General features: G+C 41.3%; 1 protein-coding gene across 2 annotated transcripts in view; it reads right to left on the bottom strand.

Annotated features, from left to right (window-relative positions):
• LOC135801909 (Ig-like and fibronectin type-III domain-containing protein 1) overlaps positions 1 to 16863 on the bottom strand; it is a 53993-nt gene extending 37130 nt beyond the window's left edge. Inside the window, exons 1-2 of one of the 2 annotated variants that reach the window (XM_065315543.1) lie at positions 16541 to 16863; positions 6265 to 6309 (exon numbers count right to left, since the gene is read on the bottom strand). The gene's annotated coding sequence lies outside the window, so the exon portion shown is untranslated. Of the gene's footprint in view, positions 1 to 6264; positions 6310 to 7365; positions 7915 to 16540 lie in introns of those variants that run through there. The other variant, XM_065315472.1, reaches the window with a different exon arrangement.
• Between the last annotated feature and the right edge of the window lie 3075 nt (positions 16864 to 19938).

Raw genomic sequence — 19938 nt, 5'->3', positions numbered from 1 at the left:
ACTCGCACACTACTGGGAAATGTAAGGTTATAAATATCGTGCCGACACAAGCAGCATAGGTGGATGTAAAATTAATTCATAATGGACCTTCATAAAGGGGAGTATAATTTTTGCAAATATGTAATATTAATTATAGTTCTTTTAAAAGCAAATACGATACCCTGCTGTAGTATCTTTTTCTCGTGTACTACTTAAAGCTTCGAGTTTTCAACAAGTATTATTGCAGTATTGTGGTTGAATAACACGAAATATGTATATTTCTATGATGTAGTAATTAGAAGTAATGAATTGAAACGATATCGAAACATATATTTGTTTTATTATCGAAATCATGCATGTATTAAACGAAAGCTAATGTTCGAGTGGCAGGAAGTCAAAGCAAATTATAAATTTCTTCGTTTACTTCAAATCGCGATTGTTACAATGGCACGTTGCTTAATAATGCGGTTAGTAAGACCGATCGATGCTCATTGAAATACAGCATTTAGAAAACACGAAACAAGTATTTTTATGCGGTTCTTGTACAATACACACATAAATGAACTATATACACTGATTGCGCTATACTGCAGCAATCGTTCAACAATAAAAACAAATTTAAAGATTGATTATTCAACGCCGCCAAAGTGTGTGTCGACGGAGCGAGGTCACCGCCGCATTCGGCCTAATAACAGGCTCTTTGTTTTAAGGCACCATTTGGTACCATAAATTTCGGCAGCGCAAATTTGGCCACAATCGACGGCCAGACACACAAAGCCGCCAATTGTCAATGTATAACACAACGTAATACTCTTTACTGTGATTAACGTAACAGTAGTCATGCTAGTTCCACTTTATCATGTGCAATTCATCACGAAACAGATGGTAGGTACCCCGAAGAGAATTTTTGTGCTGGCCTCGCATGCGCATTGCATTCATTGTTTGAAATTCTTCAATTCATGGATAAATCCGCGTCGCGCATCCTTTTCGATTTCAATTTCACGCGTTTCACGTCCGGGCGGCACGTTTACATTTGTCCTTCATATTTCAAGTATTATTTCACGATTCAGTAGTTATGTCAACAATATCACCCGTGCAAGCATGTGTGACAAATCGTCCGCACTCATTGTTCATTTCCCAATGTCGAATAAAGTTTTGTTCTTTTGTATTTGTTCTTCGATTTTTTACATCTTAGACGCACGATGGTGATAAACGCGAATACTAATTAAGCAATGCGTGCGGAGCAGAGGTGCGGTGAGTGTCGATTGAAAGTGGTTATTATTGTACCTTAATTCGATTTAATTAAATTAAGTCCAACAAACTATTAATAGCGCGCAATGCGCTTTTGTCGTTTGGAGACACAAAAGTAACGCGAGCGCGCGGCTTACGCGCGAACGAAGCGCTGAAAACCTAAACCTATTTCGCCGAAGCATCGAGGGGAATTACGTGAGGCCCAGCGATGCAAACATTCAATTGGATTGAATCGAAAGGATTATGAAGAGACGAGGTTAGTCGAGGTCAATTTTGCCTCGCGCTAGTAGACGGCCAGTGCCTAGACTCCAACTGGCGTATAATATTTTAATCTGTACTCTTAAAACTCACAACAGACGCTAATAAGCTGCTCATTTGAATCGAAACATGATATAGATAAAATACATAAATAGATGCCGCAGGAACTCAAATAGAAACGATTGATTTCGACTTAGGTATATCCAAGGTGAACGAACCGCATTACAGTAGTTTTGTCCAAGTGCTAAGGTTTATATCAATATCAAATCGAATAAAGTAAAAAAATAACTGTTTAGCTGTAGGTATATTTAAAAAACTTGATTTTCGAGTCTTCATAACTGTAAGGTAAAGATAAACAACTTTGCGTAGAATTTGCAGAGTTCCCATTTTTTACTCTGAGCGTACAAAACTGACCTGAGCCTATGCAAGCTGTTTGCGTGTCAAAACTATGTGACAAGTCTTAAGTTAGTTCCGCAGAGGATGCCACGGAATGTTAAAGATTGCCGATCCCCCGGCGGGAATTTTCGGCATACACTGTCTGCACGTGCATCCCTTGGATGGACCTCCAACTTTTAACACTTTAACTGTATAATTCGAAGCGCTGTCAACTTTTCAATGCGCGATTCACGATTCTCCATTCGACGCTGCGGACGCTGCGATTCCTTCGGCGTTGATCCCATATCCTTTATCCTAATGCATAATGCATGTCAGAAACCTGGCGTTTGTCTTATTGCCCTGCTTATTCACCCCATCGTGGCCGCTTGGAAACCGGCGCGCCGGATCGAGTGCGTTGTGTTTCCCTTGTTTCTATCATTTTATTTTCGTATATTTTTGCATTTTCCCATAGCGCAAAACTTGCGGGCCCGTCTATTCGTGCAAATTGTAATTTAATTTTTCATTTTTTATGTGCGGACATTTGAATTTCATGAGGTAGTAAAAGTTGAAAATAATTATTACTATTATTATAATTATTAACATACCTACATAAGTATATATGAAACATTTTTCTTTAACTAAATATAACGTGTTTACTTTTGGTTGTGGACGGCGGTTGGCAGCGACGTGTTCCGTTTGTGGACGGCAGCATCACAACGAATGCAATCTAACTTTCCGGCGCCGCCGCCCGCCGCGTATTGTGATTTTTTATTTAATATTCATCGAGCAGTTTGCTAGCGGCGCGGAGCGTTACGACTCGACGTCTCTGATAAACGAATGACCGACGTGGCCTCCCTAGCTTACGCCTCCCTCGCCACCGCCGCGTCGTCTAAATCTCGCTCGGTTTTGAAACTTTAAACCATCGCAAATAAACTCCACCTGAACAGACTGCAGCATTAATATATACATGAACGTGACGAATGAATTTAATTCCTAATTTATATTTATTTACGTCGACCGGGAAACACTCCCTAGGAGAGATTCGGCGGAACAAGTAGAAAAAGTGCATCGCAAGTTAATTCGATTGAAGCTCGTCGGCGTGCATTAATGCGTTTAATACTTTTTGGAAGTCGCGCGTTACGTGACGGAAAGGACTTTCCACCGTGAGGAGGTAAGAAGCGTCTAGGCGACACGACGCGATTGGCCGCGGCCCGCCGCCGCCAAGTATTTACAGGCGCGGCGTGCAGAAGTCGTGCGACGTTCGACGTCAGGAAACATCGCCACGAAACGGAAACTTTCGGGAGCTGCACAACTTCGACCCGTGTACGTCCGTGAGCGTAGGTATCCCTCCTCGCGTTGGACGACGCATTTTAATCGAGCACGTACTTCGTCAAGTTTTCTTCGGTAATTTTTAATCTTCTTTCTGCTGCCGGGCTGGAAAAATTTAGTGGTCGTTTTCGCGGTGGGTGGTCACATTTCGTAAAGTTTTACAACTCGCTCGGATATTACGCAAATTTGTGAAGTTGTCACAGCGAGCAGGAACAACCCATTCCGATGCCGAAATACGACGTATCACGATTTGTTCGGTTAATAAATAGTCGCGTCGGCCTCTTTCGTAATTTCAAAGAAAACGTAGTTTTGCGCTACAATAATATTTGAGGCTCAAACAACCGCATGCGCGTGAGCTCTCAGTTCGTTCCATAAACAGTGCTAATGCGTAAAATCAACACGGCGATTAGGTAATTGTAGAAACGAGAAACCGATATGCTTCGGTGAGCAATACGTGCACAATATAAACAATGCGTGGCAACATTTTTCGCATTTTATTTTCAATTGCAACTTTGTTGAGCGTAAGTATTGCACTATTCCGTTTGCCCAACATCTTCGACACTTGGAAAATTATTTATTGCCATAAAACTCGTTCTTTTTATTCCCAAAACTGTCCTCTACAATTAAACGCCATACCAGGCGATAAGAAATAGTTCATCATGTTTTGGGCGATCTGTTCGTCAATTGCTAATGTTCATTCCAGCGAGCAGACGTTCGGCATTCGCTGATAGCTCATAAATGTTTAACGCGCACTTACGATATTGTTTCAGCTTTCAGTGCGCTCCGATGCAATTCGTCTCATTTAACATTAACCCAAATTCAACGCGTCTGAATGAGGAATTGGAGTTAAGGTTATGAATCGATTGGGTATTGCCGCCACACAATGAATAGCTTCAATCGATGCGCGCTGACGCTTATTCCGATTTTCTGTTTTCGTTGTTTGCTTGTCGGTGGGTTTGTTTGTTCGCGATGATCGTTCTTGTTGTGCTTGAACTAATCACGCTTACGGCGACGCGATAAGGCGATGAATCAAGTGCGTGCGCTGCACGTAAGCGCGCTAAGATCACGCGCAGATTTCTAATGAGAATGAGGTTCATTTACATAAATGGCGCTGGCGCGCGCCCGCTAAAAACCGTCGCCGAGACAACTGCGACATGAGAGACCGTGAGCATCGCACACTCATCTGCATACGTGCCGTGCTTTATTTGATGACAATTTGAGCTCGTGGAAGAAAAAATCAAATGGTTATAGACGCTATAATACGAGCCACGATTACCTATGTGTCTGAACGATGTCAAGTGCGTTTCCATACATGGCTAATGAGATAAGCGCATCTTCTCATTAACACGGGCCTACCTGACAATTTACCTGCTGCGCACTTGCCCTCTACATTAATTCCAGATAAAGCTAATAGATCAATTAAATTCATTTTAACACAACAACTTATAACCGTAAGTATTTAGTATAAAATATGGCTATTCAGTAAATTAGTAACATCGTAATAGAAATGTATAAATTTTCTATAACTACAGTTACTATCTGTATGAGTTTTGTGTGAAAAAGTAGTTGAATAATATTTTTCTCCAAAAAGTCGCTAATTGCCAATTAAACTCTACCACGGTAATTCTACATTGATTACTATATTAATTCTACTACATTGATTTTTTTTCGAAATTCTACATCGAAATATTTGTTACTAAAACCCAGATTATTAATAAAATAGAGCCCTTCACGTAATACTCTCCCAATTTATAAAAAAAAGTTCTTTATTTCTCTTGACAATTACAAACCTACGCAAATTTTATCATAGTTCACTTGAAATTAAAAATCAGCCCGAATGTATGTATTCAAAAGATGAAATTAGAATTCGTGTAACTTTTTTGTTTATTTTATCAATTGTGTCTGACTTATCATTAATCGTGTTTTTTTTTTCAATACAGTACTATTGTTTTGTGCTCTCCAATCGGTGAGCACTTTAATTAAAAAATATACCCACCACAACATTTAAAAAATGCATAGATACTGCTTATTCGTTTTGTTAGAATGAATAAAATTGCAACACAAACGCTGACAAAGCAAATTTTTCGTATCATAATTAAATGAACCATATGATATGCAGACAATATTTCACGGTTTAATTAATATTTAAACGTAATTTAATAAATAGAAATGCTGCACAATGCAAACTCGTCGAACATCGAACATGCTGCCGAATTGCCGCACTGCCGCAACGCACATGTCGGCACAGAGAGGTAGGGTAGAGAGGTATTAATGAAATGATAAAATCGTATCGATCGCAATCGCATAAACGAAAACGTTTACTAATAAACGTCGGATGCCGCTACACAGTTCGCTGACTGCTTTGTCCACACCGTCGACAGCGTTTTCCACTCATTTGTTCTTCGACGTTCGTCAAACTTGAGCTAATTTGTTTCGTTTTATTGATGATGCATCGCGCCGGGTTGCGCAATCAATTCGTAATTTAATAATCGACCAGTTTGCCGCGCGACCGGCCCCAATCACAAAGTAATGATCTAACATCGAACCCAGCGAAAAACGTCGAATATTTGACGGCGAGCGCGCGTGCGCAGCCTGGACCTCCTCCCAGGCATAAAATGTTAATTCCCATTAATAATTTAATAGGTGCGAATCGCACACCGGTGCTGGGTTATGGCCAAGGACAAGAGTGAAATAAACTTTCGAAAGAACAAAGTGATTAGTTTTGCGTACAACAACGTACGCTTTACGTACCTAATACAAGTTCTAAGATGGACCGAATAATATTTGCGGCGACAATTTCCTACTTCGGTTCGAATCGATTATGCGGGCTTTGTTCTTCGTCGCGGCGCGAAACCAAGTGGAACGTAGAGGTCGAAATAATTACGAGCGCGGTGTGTGCATTACTCGGCGGATAATTATAAATCATAAACGCGAGCGCGAGCGTAGGTAATTAGTTTTTCATCCGACGACGATAATCGCCGCGAGGCGCGCTTGCCTAGTAGTTACGTAATCGAATAGCATTGGCAATGATTATCGGCAGGTGTAAAAAAATCTTGTCGAAAACACACTCACCGTGCGGCGGCGGGCTCTACTTGCGCATCGGTCGGCCGGCTGGATCTGTAACACACACGCAGAGATTAATATCGTTATAGCGTCACTTTTTTGTAATTTCATATCCGAACCAGCGACGTTAAAATGACATTATTGTTGGATGCTGGTCGCCATTGCCGCCAGCGATGACAGTCGCTGCGATTTGCCTTGGTTTGGTCGCGGCGCATCTATAATGTATACGTTTCATTGAATTACAAGCGTGAGCCGAATGAGCCGTTCGATATTCCCAATATGCTTGTCGTCGATGTGCCACTCCAATTATTCAAATTATTCATTTAACGAAATGAAAGCAAGCGAAATAAAATGGAATAAAATGCTGTCGCGTAATGCTGTGTTATGTGTGGCGCGCTTGTTTTCCTGCTTGTTGTTGTACGGGGTGAATGTGAGTGTGTGTGAATGTGTATTGTGTGTGCTTCACGCCATTATCTCGTGCGTCAGTTTTGGCATAAATCGTTGTGAGTTACCTACACCTATGAAGTCGGGAATATGGAAGTGTCGCTCGGATAAATTGAAATCGGAAATATCAATAACGAAAGCACGACGCGTGTGAGCGTGCGCGCACCATGCGAAAGAAGTAGAACGAATCGTAAATTGTGCAAATAACTCTCGTGATAGAAACGTCAATATATTATTGCATTATACAAATTGTATAATGAACATGCCACTCGAACGGACGGGCTTGCGCATCTCGCAGCCCGCTCAAAGTCGGCGCCGCGCTGGCTCGGATAAATTTCAAAATGCGAAGCGTGAAAGAGCGCTAACGAAGAGCAAATATTCGCGGCGGTCGCGTGTAAAAGATGCGCACTACGCCAGCCCAACTCGTGCCCGGTACCTTTGAACAACTTTCCAGCCGAATATGCATGTATGAAACGGGACCATGCGAAAATTATAATCATCGAAAAGACGTGCGTCCACACAGGGGTATTCAAGCGCATGGAAATCACTCGACGGAGATGGCGTCCTCCTCTCGAGAAAAACTATGTTGTAATTTCCATGTTGGAGCAAACCACTCCAAACCGACTTTAAGTATGTCCCTAATAAATGCTATTAGCACAAACTTACCAACTGCATTCAAAGTTCGTTGGTATTTCCGAAAAGGGCTTAAAGCTTTAAATTAGCGCGACTATTCTGCGAGAGGCTTAAATCACAGTTGCTTGATGATTTCCACGCTGAAGGTTGGTTTCCGTTGGTTTCCCGCGATTGAATCGACTGGTCAGTACGACTAAACGAAGCTAAGCTGAGCGTCTGCCTGCCGCTTCAATATTGAAACAGATGATTAGATAGAACAGTCAGCAAGTAACTATGACAAACAAGACACGCGATCCACCGCGATCGGCTGTTCTAATCGCACTAAACTCGCGGGCGTACAATGTTCGCGTTATAAGACGAGCAGCGAGGCGCGTCGCTCCGCTGTTCCCGCCGTGCTGAGGACTTTGTCTATTTTTCTTCTATGTGGCAATTTGTTTGTCCGGGCCAGGTAAGAATTCGTCAACGATTGATAGCGCGGAGGTAGGCACGGATTCGCTGTGCGTGGTGGATCTGGCTGTGGATGTGGATAGCAAACGTCGCGATCCACGATCGCGCAATACCTGTTGATAAACAAACACAAGACGCGTCTTTCAAGGTCCGCGCGACAAAAGAAATGATGTTTCGTAATTGCTGCTCGCGACCATCACGAGAATGTTTATTTGTTTATCGGGTTGGCGATACTGCGAGTTTTTATGACGCTTAAATAATGCAAGCCAGAGCTTGCTTGCTTGTCGTCTCACCTGCGCACGAACGAAAGCAAAACTCGTTGTTGCCTCTTGCGCCATATTTATGCACGCTGCATTTTGTTGCACGGCGTACACCATTCTATTCCATTCAATTTTCTATTCAATTCAAACACAGCGAATGCGATTATTATTGCAATGTCAATCTCAAGGTGGTCCTGCGCGCTGCGGCCGCAGCTCACCGCCAAGGACGCGGGTGTTTACGCTGGCACGCGAATCTCGCTGGTCGCAACATGCTCCCGAGTGACATACGACCTAGCTTCAGCATCAATCTGCCAGCGGAACCATTGTGTGTGCTGCGGATGCCTATCCGTATCTGATTTCCATTTGATGCACACCTTTCGATTGATCTGCGAAGTGGAATCGATTCCATCGATTCGGTAAGATACTCGTTTGCAGTCCGGTTTTTACTGCCTTGACTAATTACATAACGCCGTAACACGGGCGCTTCATGTTCGCTGCTTCTCCGGTGCTTACGCGAACAGCATTGACAAAGGCAACTTAGCTCAAATCCAGCCTGCCTAACTATTGTGCACTGAGTGTCAGATATGCCCCTAAGGCAAAACCGAAACATTCCTCTGGCTAATTCGCCTAATATAAATAATAATAATTATAAATTCGAATCCCCACACAATTGTCTAATTAAATTGCAAGCTTCATAAGTGTTGCCGAAATGGATTTGAATTCGCGGCACGCCAAAGCTTGTCAAAATGATCCGAAGCAAATGAAACATTGGGCATGAAGGACCACTTCAGCCTTCGCGCCTGCTCGCGCATTCAAGCCTCGTTAACTTAATTAATTTTATCATGATGCTCGCGTGTGAACAAGCGCATATCTCCCTGGGTTTTTCGTCGGGGAAGTGCCATCGTGAAAATTATCGTTGGCGTCGTTGCGCTCGAAAGTTCCTTCGCATGTTTACATTAACTCTTCCTGTTTTCCACGAGGAGCGGGAGCATCCATCGGACTGCACGTGCACTGTGCAAACATACATGTCGCTCCGGAGTCGCCCACAAGTTTTACATCCCACGACACAAATCGATAATAACGTTTCGGTTGCAATGAAATTAAACTGCGTCAAGGCGGTGCGGTAGCGGAGACGTAGCAGGCAGGCTGTATATGTAATTGGACGCTTTTTGTAGTCTATTGTGTGCATTAGTGTGTTGTAAGTTCGGTGCGTACTCGCAGAACTTTAGTTATTTAAGTGGAAAAGTTTGAAGCGTAACAATTTTGAGAGCGAACAGGCAAAAACACTTCGTTGCTCTGCGCACACGAGACGCAGGCGCCGCTTCTAGTAGTATGCCAGCAGTTCACGTGCGATATTCGTGTTCATGAATTACAGGACATTGTCATGCATTCGCGTAGTCCCTTTGGGCTGTTGGTCACTATTTGGTTGTGTTTACCAGTTTTCAACAACTTGAAACTGAATTTTTTCGACTGTTGATTCCAGAGCCTGATTTGTGCTTTCAGATTGTGAGCTGCGGCGCACAACGATTTAATTTAAAGTCGTGTGGCATGACTTTGATAGCTGCGCCACGCATCCAGCATGTTCGTACCGACGACAAATCTAGGTCTGAGCGTTACGGGGCATAAGCGTGATTGCTCAATTATACAATTAAAATTTATAATATTTTTCCAAAGCGTGTGCGATTTGCGTAGCATCGGTGATATGCAGCAACTTGAACGACATTAATTGCTTTGAATTAGCATATTACCTGATTATCGAATTATCGTATTTTGCAATTATTTGCTGGTTATTTGTGTATATATTTGTGCATGACGATAGCTTCGTGAATATGTCGTCACCATCACCACCCTCTCCACTCCACTGTTGATATGTGTGCACTGAATAACTGAGACATCATTGTTGAAGTTGGCGAAGTTCATGCCTATCTCTGGGCGCAGCACCGCGAAGTGCAATCGAGCAATTCACAACTTGCAACTCGCAATTGGTAACTGGGTAATACTGGGTAATTTGCAACGAACGGACGGCGACCCACAGCTGCGGGAAAGCAGCCGCGGTGGCGCTTCTGGGTCCAGCCGCGAGACTCCCGAGCATTCAACAACACGCCCGATGCGCTCAAGGGCATATAATATGCACAAAGTGGCGAATCCGTTCGGAGCACATTGGCGTGCGTTTATCTCCTTGAAGCACCACTTCTAACTCCTCTAACCCGATTTATGCAATCACTCTGATAACTGATAGCGTTCTAAATAATATTTCAGAAATGACATCAATATTGCATTGGATTCTATGCAAAGCTGTGCTGCAAATCGTTGTAGGTCGAATGTTGCATAAACGGTTCCAATTTGTATGTTTGCTAAATTCGTTAAATATAATGTAGTACGGCGAAGTAAGAACCGAGCAATTGTTGAAACCAAGAATGACATAATTGTTACGCGAAGTGTGTTGTGCATGCGGGCAAACCTGACATAATGGTTTGCGAGTCATGAAGAAGGAGCACTCGCAATCTGTGTCAGTTCAAGGTTATTGATTACTGCTCGCCGTTTATTACGTTCATTTGCGCTCATTACGTATGCAGTTGCGAATGCAGATGATCGAAACACAAATGCCTGAAAATGATGGCACCTGAATTATGCAGGTATTTATTTATGCTAGGCGCTATAGAGCAATAACAAGCACGCATATTTTATCCATCGGACGAACAACTATTTTATTTATTATGATTTAAATACAAATTCAACAACCAGAATTAATTATTAATATCACTGAATTATTCAGGTCCTTCGCACCGACTGGCGCTGCTATTTTCCGGAAGGTCCGTAGTGAGCCCACAAAAACCGTTAAAAGCATTTGTCATCAGCGTGCACGACAGTAACGAAAAAAACTATTATCGGAGCGTGGCGTGTCAATCCATATGAAGATTGAAATAAATGTCGCTATACGTTTTGCAAGTGCATTTTACTGTTTCGCTGTTAAAGGGCAAAAATGTAGTTCTCACCAAAAAATTCAGAAAAGTTCACATGGAAAGCCAAACCGGAGGCGCAGACAATGCGCGTAGGGTGTTTGGATAAACTCTTGAAATGATGAGTATAAGAAAGACCCCGAAGGTGGCATGTTGCGAACGGCGGCCAGGCGCAAAACCGTAAAATGTACAAAAACTTTTTGTTGGCAAGAAAGATAAAAAAGATAAGATAAAGTGAAGGTATAAATGAAAGCCACCGTAAAATAGTAACGTTTCATAAAGCCGTAAATATGTGCGCCCTTAAACACTTTTTTTTTATATTTCCACGGGTTCACACCGAGAAAAGCACTGTGGAATTGAGTAAAAATTTCCACCGGCGAATTGATCCGTAAAATGATACATAAACCGCCAACGATTTGTTTCATTTATGTACTGTACGCGGTTCGTACAATTCTAATGTAAACAATTAAACGCTCGTTTGGAATACTTTGTTTAACATTTGCGTTCGCCATTTATCGCTAAATAAATTATTGGACACCACAGATTAATTTAGAGTACTAATGACAAATAATTATTCAAACACTAATGCATATACAGTGTAATTTCTTTATAACCACACACGTTTTGTAGAAGAGGTGACGTTACATCGATTGACAAAAAAGTAACGCAAAGAATATAAAGATGTCAACAATGAAATAGGGCAAATTATGTCGTTTTGGGGTGTTTGTCATTCCATCGAGTCATGTTATAAAGAAGCTATAAAATAAATTTACGGTCAAACAAAACTCAAGACTTAAAAATTAAGTTTTAAGAATGAAAATGATGAATTATTGAAAATTTATTTGGATATATCTAAATGAACAAAATTTCCGTAATTCCACATACATCTATATGGCTTGTTTTATTCAAATCTGTCAGTTGCCACTTCATTAACATGCATGCGGCTCGTTACGTAATTACCACTAGCGTTTCAAACCATTCAAACCATTAGTACACAATGGTATGGACACAATAATGTTCTATCATAGTATGAGTATGAGACTAGAACCACTATCGACCACGCATGGTTGCAGTGTGCTATTATTGTTTATTAGCCCGATTTGGATATTGAACTCTATTTGTTGCTATCGCCGGTTGCCGAGTTGTGAAGTAGTAGAAGCAAAGAGTTTCTACAATAAATAGTGAATTTAACTTAATAAAATTTACCTTGATAAATTCTGTATTTAATGATGACAACTGCATAGAAGGTCTCCTCACTCAGGAGAATTATATAATACTGAACAGAATGCATAAGTTTAAATGTTGTGTTATGGAATGTTTAAGTTCAGGGTGTGACTCATTATAGGAAGAATACCTTGACAGTATATGCTTTTGAATGCATGTTCATTTTTAAATTCCATGATAGAAATTATAAATTTTGCGCAGATTAGTGGAAATTGATTAAAACAAGTCTGCTGTGAATAATGTGATTACTCAGTTTGTTTCCCCTGCAATGAAACAACATTTAAAATTGCAGGAGTTTGATTTTTGGGGTAAGATATTAGTTTAAATAAAGTATAGAATATCTATAATATAAAATTGAATCGCAAAATGTGTTGGTAAGCGCAAAACTCAACAACGCCAAGACCAATTTGACCAATTCTTTTTTTTAATGTTCGTCAAAGTCCAAGGACGGTTTTTACGGCGATAAATGTTCGAATAATTGCTGGGCAAACCCTAAATCAGATTCAATGATAGTTATAGTTAAATAGTTGAATCCGAGATGGCGCGTTGAAATGCATTATTAACAATTCTTTAAATAATTAATTTCTATAAAATAAAATTGCGAATCTTATTGATAATATTGACACATACTATGTCTAGGACAAGAGAGTAAAAACGAATTAGGTACCTACATATTTATTAAACACTACCGGGACGAAGTTGCGGGCAAAAGCAAGAAGAATATAAAATAATTTACTATTTTCGAAACAAAAGTCGACGGATGATATTATTCACTTAGAACTCCAATTATTACATTCGCAATTATTAGTAATACTCGTAGCTTAGTAAGTCAATGGGAGATTTCTTCAATTTATTGCTCAGAGTCAATCAGGTATACCACTTTGCATAAACCGCAATACGCCCGTGACGAAGTAACGAAATAAAATGTTAGCCTTGAATCGTCAATGTCGTCACCGTTAACGAAACACTGTTGCGTTAAAACTTGCGACAAAAAGCGAAATTGACAAAACCGCGCATAAAACCAAATCAGTTTACTCTCTGCACACGTTCACGCCGCCAACCAAAACAAACAAAAGTAAGTAGAACTAATGGAATTGTTTTATACCGACCGAATTGAACATAAAAAATTTAAACAAAACTTTATATTTTATATTGCGTCACTGTTTCGACATTGTCTTGTTGCCGTAGACCTACTTACCTCGATCGCGGCATCTAACCGCGTGCATGTTATGAATTTTTTTATTGTGACGAGAAATCGCTGAATATCAAGGTAGGCCTTCTCTTGTGCCTGCGGTTCCTTCCGTCCCTTTGGCGGCTTGGGCGAATCTTCCGAACGATATCGTTCACGACACGGTAGGCGAAAACTTGTAAACCGGAGACGCGTTATTGATGCTGCCGCCTCGCTCGCCAACCGTACAACGTATAAGGACTGTGCAAACACTTGTTATAGTTTGTACAGTGGCCATTAAGGCGGAAGATGCCAGGCGGCTTCCCTTGACGCCAAAGAAAACATCGGCTTCACGCACCTCGAGACGGGCGCAAACTTGGACGTGGATGTGTGGTCCTTTACATATGCAATACCTACACCTAGTCTAAACAGTACAACTTTGCGTGCGACTATAAAGAAACCGGGTGAAAATTTAAGTCTTGGTTTAAGAAGGGCTTGGTTGGCGGAACGGCGTACCTTAATTTTTCCATAAACACACACTCGTCGGATCCCAGTCCGTCCGAAAATAACGCTTGTGCGCGCCGCGCCTTCTAATATTCATAATGTATAAACGTTTTTCGCCGGTGAAAATTTTTTGTTCATTTTTTTCGTGTAGTTTTTGCGAAAGCATAAAATATGTGGGGTTCTTTGTGGAAACTTTTAGAATGTAGGACAAAATTTATACGAGGATGAAGATTATTTTGGTTAGTAACAAATATCGAAAAAAATTAATTGCCTCACAAATTGCAGTAGCATTATTAATCGAGTGATGGTTTTGAATTTCGATGCATGCATTAAATAAAATGACTGAATTTAATTTATTGCTTCGCAAGCAAGTCAAAAAAGGGTTGCAATGTAATAACACGTTATAATTGACTGTAAACTCAGGAACATAATCTATCATAAATCCGAAGGGCTATTCTTTATAAATCGTGTCAGCTGTGGGTATTTTATGAATGATGAACAAACGATTATGGTTGCAAATGGGAATTCTATTAAAAGGACGATTATGTGGCGGGATCATGTTGCAGCGCTGAAACGAGCGAAATGAAACATGAAACGAGCTATTTGACGGTGCAAACAGGCGAGAGATCGCCTCCGCCTCCACCGCCACATTCGCTTAACGGGCAACCGATAAGTGCGCACAGGAGCCAAAAAGGCGCACATGCAACGCACGAGTAGTATGAAAAGAAAGCGACTAGTGTCCCGTCCGGTTCCCGCGGGTGGTGGTTTTTTTTTGCTAATCGACGAAACGTCATTCTCAGATTCAATTACTTCTCTTTGAGCGTGCGCAGACGTTTATCGCCTTTGCGAAACAAGATTGCCAAGCGCGCCGCCGTGGTTTAATCATGATTAAGTGTGTGTTCTCGACGCGACGGTGTCGAACACCAAACGGCGCATTTGCCTACGGAGGAGCGCGTTGTAAAAAAAATCACTCTCCACGTGGCGGTGGCTGCCGAAACGACCAAATAATAATACTCGTAAAAAGCGCATCGGGGCAGTGCCGAAGGTGATGTGAGGCGACGTGGTGGCTTTCCGGTCTTATCGTTTCCCTTCATGGCCTCCCACGCGGTTCTTCATTTCCGCCTGGTACGTCGACACAGTTCCTGCTCATTATTCATGTCTTCGGCGCACTCTTCTCTTGATTAAAATTGAATTAATTATTAATGCCAATTCATTTCAACCCATAAATTCCGCTTTTGTGTACTTAGCCAACTTTTTTGTTCGATTTTGATACCGTCGGCGTTAGCGCGTGCTTGTAATTAAACGTTTATGCGTTGTTGTTTTTTTATTTTCGTTGTTACAAACGTCGACCGGGTAAAGCTTGTAGCCAATGAAGGAGAAACGTGATAATGGAAACTCTCTTGCGCAAAGTTGCAAACTAACAACGACGACGCCGCCGCCGACGAAAGGCACATGCGGCCAGACATGCCGCAGCGGGAAGAAAAACTCGCATACAGACATCGAATTTATTAAAAATGACAAAAGCACATGCAACATTTTTCAATCTGCTGTTTCCATAAATACCACGTCGTGATTTATCGTTTTCGTTTGCTCATTTTTTCCAAAACCAAATTGTCAAAAACAATCTGCCCCGACCGCCGCAAGCTTGCATTCGTTCCCGCAACATTCAATTTATTTTGTCAACAAATGACAATGTACAAACTTCAAATATGTTAATGTTTGAGTGTTTTTTATCATAGCCAGCAGTCTTAAACTGTTGAAAGGTAAGCGCGAATATACATACGAAAGAAAATCTCGAGGCATCGTGCTTACTAAAAAGCGCTTAACTTGAATCATTTTTGCATCAGCTACTGCGTGCGGCCCAAGAAAATCGAATATGTTCATTTTGACACAGTTCGTGTCAACCCAGATTTGACCTAAACTTGAACTGACAAAATATGCAAAACGGTTTGGGAACAACGACAACTCTGCCCGCGGCAGCACATGCGAAAGCGTAAATAAAAACAGAAACATGTGCATTTTAAATCATGCGGTCACATCGGAAGGTGTGCGTTTCAAGTGGCAGCGTGCATTTTTATGCATGTTAAGTTATTGTTAGTCAAGGTAGTTGAATAATTATGGAATGCAAATCAAAACTTGCTCGCTGATTATTCTTGCAAACACTAATTAATCGCGATAGATACGCTCTTTGTTCCCTCTTTGATTCATAAATAATGAATGAGCTCAGCTGTTTATTGTTTGCGCGCTGTGCCTTTGCATTGGCACGCTGGTGCAATTTAAAAATTTAATTAAATACGCTCGCAAAGTTTATAATGTTTCGGCGATTGAATACAAAACTTGCATTCTGTTGAAACTGCCTCCTACTCGCGACTGTTTACGCAGAGAAATGAATTTTAGAAAAATGTTTACTGATGCATAATTTGATATTCGTGTATTTACGAATAGCCTTCTGCCGCGTGCAGTTGTTGTTGTTGTTGTTGTTGTTGTTCTTGTTCGATAATAAATTTCCTCTGGGATTTTTAAGCGCATTGTCACATACACGCGTGGTGAACGCCAACTAAAGTGCTGTAGTTGATAGTTACAAAAAGAAAAAGAAAGAGGTGTTTGGCTGCTGCCTGAATCGCAATGGAAAAGTTCTTGATTACCTTGTAAATCAGATGATGACGCGGGTTGTCCGCAGCGTTTGCACTGCCGAAGACTTCGCGCGCACAATTAGCGCGTCTTGCGGTCCTCGTTTATGGAACTTCCAATTTGAATAAAGTCGATAGAGAAACAGACGTTGGGGGTCGACAGCACGTGAATCGAACGCCGAATGTGTGTAAAGGGATTGCTAAGGCGACACAGCCCATGCGGTTGATACAAATACGCGAATACGAGCGCCGACGACGAACGGCGGCGGCGGCAGCGGCGGAAGCGTTTCAACGGGTGCGCGCTGCGTACACGAGAAACGGCGTCCGACTGAGCGCGCCGCGGCGACCAGACACTGGTTATATGTGTGCGCGTGGATGATAACACCGTCGGCGGCGGAGAGAGGGAGGCGTCGCGCCGGTGTGCAGCCGATGCATGCGTCGCGAACGCGCGCCAAAAAGGGGTCGTGCCGGATCAACACTCGCGCGCTAACTGCCGCCGACAAAAGTTCGCGCAGAGTTCACACTTTGCTACTTTAATTAATCCCGACAGTGCATAAATTCCTCATCATCGATCATTGAAATTACTCGCGAACAAAGACCTTTACATTTAAATACTTGCATTTTACGCGCACCCATAATATGTTGTTATATTTTCCTTTTATAACACACTTTGAGTACAATTGCGGCGCTTGTATGCAGCAGAACATGAGTTCATTTCTAATTTCGAAAACGTACAAATTCATTCGTTGTAGAATTGGTGTAATTATTGTATAACTCAGCAATTAGCGACTATTTCTCGCTACAATCGCGTTCGTATGTTTGGTGTAGTACGTATCTGTATAGGAGTTAGCGTAATTAGTTTTATATGTCAATGTCGTCTTGTCGCGGCGCGTATATCTTGATACGTTGTGCTTAAAAATATTTAAGAAATTGAATAGCGAAAACAAACATTCATGAAAAGAGGAATAAATTGAGAAAATAAACAAAACGAAAAAAACTTATTAGGAAAGCAACGTATCGCGTCGGTTGGACTCATACAGCACATCACCCTTATCTGCAATTAGTTAAATCTTATGAAACACAAGCGCCTATAAACACCGCAATGAAAAATCTTCCAGTCAGAGTTGCTCGTATATAGAGAAGACTTAAACAATTAAAATACAAGGAGCACACTGACGAAGCCGATAACTCTTCAAGGAGCCATGGAAGTACGATTTCCATTAAACTTGGCATTCGCAAACTTAATGAATACCTACTAACGTCAATTCCAACTTCGAATATCAATTCGATTAGCAGCACTGTTGTGGAATATGCGTATGATTTAGTATGAAGGGAAAATTGTGTCCGCGTCATTAGCAAGGCGATTTGTCGCGGCTTCGTGCGCTAAGCGGCAAATCCTTTATCAAAGTGTGGAGTCGTCGATGTGTGATAAACAAAATAATTTGCGACATAAACGCACTTGTAGGTATAACTTATAGGTGCGATGCAGGGGCATCGCATTTATTGTACTTAATAACGAAACACATATTTACGAGATGGAGGCGTCTTTTATTAAATCAATTGCATATTTAATTAAGAACAATGAATAATACGCTCTACAGCTGTATGATTTGCATATGCGTCCTGCTATGTGTTAGAGGGAAGCGGCGAAGGCTTTGGCCTTCGATTCGCTTCCGGACGCCCAGCAGCGTCGCAGCGCGGCAATTTTGCAGCAACCGCCACCTACTTAAATTAACCCTTTCGGGGTGCTTAATAGTAAACAATTGCAAACGCAAGACCGCAGAGAACCGGGGATGCTTCTCGGCGGTCTGCGGCAACCTTCGCCCAAACATTTTAAATAGTTTAAAATTCCTGGATTTATCGATAGATACGAGGAAATCACAGACTTGTATGCAATATAAAAAATTCATCAAAATATCAAGCACAATTTTCGGAAATCAATTTCTAAGAGTCGAATAAAATCCATTCGGGAGATGATACGTGTGTAAATGAGATTGTTTGGTCCAGAAAGTCTTTGAATATTTGGGTCGTTGTTCGAATAACTCCAGCCACCCCTTTTTCACAATAGATATTAAACCCTCGAAACATAATAATTCTAAATTGTTTAGCAAGTTAACGCGCCATTAAACCGGATGCTGAGAGCCGCACCCTCGCGCAACACCACTCGACACCACTCGCGTGAGCCGAGATGCCTTCGTGCCGTTTGGTCATAATAATGTTGCAACGAGCGGTCGCCGAGAACGTAAATGTTTCCGAGTGTAAATGAGCGGGGCGCAAACGAGCCGGGGGCGGGTATACGACGACGTCTCCTTCAGCGTATGATTGCTGGAAACTCTCTCAGACTATTGTTCCAAACATGCAAAAGCGAATAATTTGCGAATTTATTATAAGGGCAAAAATGCAAATTAAATCATGTTTGACCTAAATGCAGGAATCATTTGCATACGTTCAGGACAACAGATGATTTTATTGATAATGATTTATTATATTGGAACTGATCATTGGGAAGCGGTTAAAGAAACAAGTATATTTTAATAAATAAAGTATTGTACGTGAGGCTGGCGCCATCTAGTGGCTTAATATACAACGACTAAAATAAAACAATACATACATTACATCAAAGTGCCAATAATAATTGATTTCATAATTTCAAAAGATACAGCTCCAAAAAATCAAGTAATTCAAGCTTCATTTACTGTCGATTTTGTTTTACGACGAATTTTTAACGCTTTTACAGGAGTTCAGTGTAATTTTCATAAAAGTTTGAGATTGTAAAATGAAAACCCAATAAAAAGTACTACTTAACACATTCAAATGTATTTTCTAGAAAAAATGTTATTTACGTGTAGGTAGAAAAAAACGCATTAACTTTAGCTGATCATAACTCAAGCAGGTATATGGAATCACATGACGTGCGCGCGTTTAATGACAAATTATTTTTTGCGATTCTCCGTCTTCCGCCCAATTTTACTAAATCCTGCGCCATCCTCGCGATGAGCAAGCAAGTCTTGATGTTTAAATGCGTTTAATATGAGTCAGTCGTTAATCTTGCGTCTTCAGCGTAATTAAAACTATAAACAACTCGAAAACAACCAATGTGGGGTTTGTGGAGCTCTAAACGTCATGCTCAGGACTTCCTGGCAATAGTCTGGGTCTTCGTCGTCCGGGCTTCTCCTGGCATCAAACATGTAATCCGAATGCCGAAAACCAGCACATTTTACACGCAAGAGGTTGAGGTCCTCATCACTTAAAATCCTCACATTCTAATGTTGCCCCTGATTCTCGTTTATTAAAACGTGTTCCCTTGATGTTGATGTTATTCACGCGGGCTATTAGCTTTTCGCCTTATACTCAGAATCTTGGCGACTAAGCTAGGAGGCTGGGGTTTTCCTTTTGAACTATTGTTATTTACT

This window comes from Atheta coriaria, unplaced genomic scaffold, assembly GCF_025399875.1.
Source record: "Atheta coriaria isolate IRGN ID8LTWV9N9 unplaced genomic scaffold, Caltech_Dcor_3.1 hic_scaffold_1_pilon, whole genome shotgun sequence".
NCBI lineage: Eukaryota > Metazoa > Arthropoda > Insecta > Coleoptera > Staphylinidae > Dalotia > Dalotia coriaria.
The sequence above is the reverse complement of the archived record's forward strand: the minus strand, read 5'-3'. Positions and strand labels throughout refer to the sequence as shown.